General features: G+C 36.6%; 1 long non-coding RNA gene across 1 annotated transcript; it reads left to right on the forward strand.

Moving 5' to 3' along the window:
* Positions 1-3,875: 3,875 nt before the first annotated feature.
* On the forward strand, positions 3,876-4,398 carry LOC128547336 (uncharacterized). Its single transcript, XR_008366460.1, has 3 exons — positions 3,876-4,000; positions 4,066-4,194; positions 4,355-4,398. It is a non-coding gene; the product is annotated as an uncharacterized LOC128547336 (long non-coding RNA).
* Positions 4,399-5,038: the final 640 nt, after the last annotated feature.

Consider the following 5,038-nt stretch of genomic DNA (forward strand, 5'->3'; position numbering starts at 1 on the left):
GTCGTCCTGTCCAAGCAACTGAACCGATTCGACAGCGAAGTCCCTAAAATGGCTGATCACAAGCTTTATACACACATATATTTTCACTGCAAGAGAGAGACAAACATTATAGTCACAGTTGCAATTTCTAAGAATTGTTATATTGAGTGCGTTTGTTACTTTGGCGGGTGTAAAATTTCAATATGTACTGTATTATGCCATATAGCTATGGGTTCTGTGACTGACTAACTGACTGAAGCAATTCAGCCACCGCCAAATATATCTCATAGGTCGTGTATATTGACTTGTGCTAGGTAAAATTTCAAATATTGTCCAGATTGAGACCTCATTCTGTCCTAACGACTGAACCGATTCGACAGGGAAACATCTCTAATTGTAGTTCACAAGCGCTTAAACACACATATAGTTTCACAATAATTTTAGTCACAGTGGTCAGGTATTACTTAGGCCTGTAATATTGTGTGCGTTTCTCACTTTGTCCGGTGCAAAATTTCATTCTCGAGTGCGTTGAGACGCAAAAAGATGTGTTCTGTGACAGATTGAAACAATTCAACCAGCGCAAAATACATTTACTTTTGCTTTGTCAAAAATTTCAATTCTTGTCCAAACTGAGCTTGTCATCCTACTCAAAGTAAGCAAACGGTTCGAAAAAAAAAATCATATCTAATTGAGCCGCACCATAAAAAAACAACATAGTGCATTAGCGACTAGCATGGGTCCAGACCAGCCTGCGCATCCGCGCAGTCTGGATTAGGATCCTTGCTGTTCGCTAAAGGTTTCTCTAATTTCAATAGGCTTAGAAAGCGAATAGCAAGGATCCTGACCAGACTGCGCATCCGCGCAGTGGTCTGGATCCATGATGGTCGCAATGCACTATGTTGGTTTTCCCATGGCGCGGCTCAGTTGTTGTTAACATACTAAAAATACACATATATTTAGAAATAAAGCGAGATACATTGAAATTTTACACTAAACACAGCAAAAAACGCACACAATTACAAGCCTTAGTAGTACAATGTACCTGGCCGCGGTGACTTAAGTGATTGCCGCTATATTACAAGAACAATATATCTGTGTATTAAGCTTATGAAAAATAATCAAAAGGTGCTTTTCTGCTGAATAAGCTCATTGGTTAGTGCATGACGACGGGCTTAATTTTGACAAAAATTGAAAATTTACATGGCAAAAGTTAATCTACATGGCCTATGAAATGTATTTAGCAGTGGTTAGCAGTGGTTGAACTGTTCAGTCTGTCACAGAATTTTTATGGCTCAACGCTCTCAAAATTGAAATTTTACACTGGACAAAGTGAGAATCTCAAACTGTTATATGCCTTTGTAATATCTGGCTACGGTGACTAATTCTTTGCCGCTCTGCTGAAATGAAAATATATGTGTATATATTATGCATGTAAATAATTAAGAGGTGCTTTGATTTCGAATCTGTTGATTGGTTAGGGCTGAATGGCACATACTAGCAAAAGTTAAAATACCGGTACATGAGGCACATCAAAATTAATTTTATGTAATTGTGTCTCCCACATGTAGAGGGAGGGGGACAAATTGATTGAATATTGTCTGTCCGTCTGTCTGTACGTATGTATGCATGGCGCAAACTTTGTTCTCGCTACTCCTCCGGCACCACCCGGTAGACTTACACCAAAATTCACAATATTGATCCTTTCCCATCCTTGTTGTGTATATCATCGGCATGTTCCGGTTAGGTGAATTTCAGTGGAGTTATGGCCCTTCATTCGTCAAATTTTATAATGGGTTGTCAGCTTCTCTTAGATTATTGGGCGGATTTGCACAAACATCTTACAGGATTGCGTAGTGCGATGAACTGTCACCATCGTACTGTCGCGCTTTGCCATCCTACTGGCGCGCTCTGACCATGTACTGCCGCACTTCGCCATCGTACCTTTGCGCTTCGTACTCACATGGCAAAGGCACTGGCCCTAATGGAACACCATAGAAAATTGCATATAATATCGTCCGTGATAATCTAGACTATGTAAAAATTCTTTCTAATTATGTTTTCATGTTTTATTTTGTTTTTGTTTATTTTTTGCACGCGATGTATCGGTTTGTTATTAGCAGCTATATGTGCAATATGATTTCAAAACAGAGTACCTTGCCGGTCACGAAAAACTGTCACACCTATTTAATCCATTAACAACATTCACTCATGAACAATGACCTTGACCTTTGATCTCTTGACATGTTTTTGCAGACAACACAAATAGTCCTTATTTATGAAATCCAACAATGCACCAAAAATTCTGGGTTGGACACAGATACCTCTGTATGGGAAAATGAATAAGGTTAAGAAACCGACTTTGACCTTGACATTTGAGCAAGAGATATAGCGTTTCTTGCACGCGACACATGGTCTTGCTACGACGATAACATATTCAAAGTCATTTTGACATCCCAAAAGGCACAACAAAGTTCTGGGCCAGGCACATGTAGCTTGGACATTACAAGTCTATGAATCAGTATGTCAAATTTTTGAGGTACACGTGGACGTTTGCAAAATTATTGGTCAACTTGAATTACAAACAAGGTCATCTTTAAACTATGCGCATTTTTCTAATTAAATCTAGGAATTTTCTTCCCAATGGCAGTAAACGTACCATCCAATGGTATCTACTTTCTCATATTAAACTCAATCAGAATAAGAACCAGGTCAATCTCTATTACCAAAGTTCAATCACTATGACTAAACACCAATCACTATGACTCAATTTATTTATTTATTTTGTTGGGTTTAACGTCGCACCGACACAATTTTAGGTCATATGGCGACTTTCCAGCTTTAATGGTGGAGGAAGACCCCAGGTGCCCCTCCGTGCATAATTTCATCACGAGCGGGCACCTGGGTAGAACCACCGACCTTCCGTAAGCCAGCTGGATGGCTTCCTCACGTGAAGAATTCTACGCCCCAAATGAGGTTTCGAACCCACATCGATGAAGGGCAAATGGTTTGAAGTCAACGACTCTAACCACTCGGCCACGGAGGCCCCCACTATGACTCAAGGTCAACCACTATGACTTAAGGTCCACCAATATAACTTAAGGCCAATCGTTATGACTCAAGGTCAATCGCTATGACTCAGGATTAATCACTATGACTCAAGGTCAATCACTATGACTCAGGATAATCAATATGACTCAAGGTCAATCACTACGACTCAAGGTCAATCATTATGTCTCAATATCAATCACCATGACTCAAGGTCAATCTATGATTCAATCTGATTTCATTCATAATGAAATACACTCAATTAATATACACAACAAAAACTCGGGTTAACTATTTATTTTTATTGTTTAACAATTTGTCCACACATGATAATACGTTGAATGTATCATACATAAACTGTTTTACGTTTCACACATCATAACCTGTTTATATATCTATGAAAAACGTCTCAACTTAGCATGCAATCGCTCAATGACATATATATGCCTCAGCGCCAACGCAATTTTATCTACTACTTTGTCTATAAGCAGTTACTGCTGGTTTTTGCATAATGCCATGAGTTTAAATTACTCTTTTAACGCGTTTCCCTAAAATGGTACAAAACCAAGATGATTTGTACGGACTAGAGCTGGTCACATGCAAAGTAAATGTCTTTATAAAGGATCATTATTTTTTGTGCTTACATGAAGCAGGCATATGCACAGTAAAAGTGTTCATATAGGATCACTAAGTACTTTCTGTTTACATGAATGGGTTCTATGCAAATTAAACGTGATTATATTGGATAAATCAAATTTTTCATTTACAAGAATGGATTACATGCAAAGTAAAGGGGCTTATTATGGGATCAATCAAAATCTTTATGTTTACTGGCATAAATTGGTCATATGAAGAGTAAAGGCATTTATATCAGATTAATCAAATCATGCTAAGTAATGGTATTTATATTGTGGCGTATATATTGGATCATTCCAATTCTTTAAGTTTACAAGAATCGGTCATATGCAAAGTAAAGGTGTTTATATCGGACAAATCAAATTCTTTAAAGTTTACAAAAATCAGTCATTATGCAAAGTAAAGGTGTTTATATCGGACAAATCAAATTCTTTAAAGTTTACAAAAATCAGTCATTATGCAAAGTAAAGGTGTTTATATCGGACAAATCAAATTCTTTAAGTTTTCAAGAATCAGTCATTATGCAAAGTAAAGGTTTTATATTGGACAAATCAAATCTTTAGTTTCAAGAATGTATATCAAATAAAGTCATATCGACAAATTCTTAAGTTTCACGTCATATGCAAAGTAAAGGTATTATATCGGACAAATCAAATTCTTTAAGTTTCAAAGAATCGTCATATGCAAAGTAAAGGTGTTTATATCGGACAAATCAAATTCTTTAAGTTTACAAGAATCTTGAATGAAATTTTCAGAAAAATAAAATGAAGGTTTCAGTGCTCAGTGTAATGAATATTACACAAAAATAATGGCATTGTTTGGATTTTCTATTCTTCTGGCATCTGAAAAAAAGTTTGCATCAAAGGTAGTATATACAAGACTAACAGGAAAAACTAAGACATTGAAAATGGAAGGAAAGTGGAAAAAATATAAACATTCTGGGTATCAGGTATCGGGAATATACAACAAAAAAATAGGGTAATACAAGAAAATTTGTAGGAATGCTAAATATACGAAAGTGAAATAAAGTATGAAAAATACTAAGAATGTATGAGAAATATGTAAACATAATATGCAACAAAAGTATAAAAACAGCACTTTTTAAACACTGCCCAAGCATGTAGGGCAGACAAGATCAAATCATTCAGTCATTTACTTTTCATTTTATATAAACAAAACCTCTAAAATATACTGTCATGCAAACTATTCATTATATGAGCCACGCCATGAGAAAACCAACATAGTGGGTTTGCGACCAGCATGGATCCAGACCAGCCTGCGCATCTGCGCAGTCTGGTCAGGATCCATGCTGTTCGCTAACATTTTCTCTAATTGCAATAGGCTTTGAAAGTGAACAGCATGGATCCTGACCAGACTG

This window comes from Mercenaria mercenaria, chromosome 12 (assembly GCF_021730395.1).
Source record: "Mercenaria mercenaria strain notata chromosome 12, MADL_Memer_1, whole genome shotgun sequence".
NCBI lineage: Eukaryota > Metazoa > Mollusca > Bivalvia > Venerida > Veneridae > Mercenaria > Mercenaria mercenaria.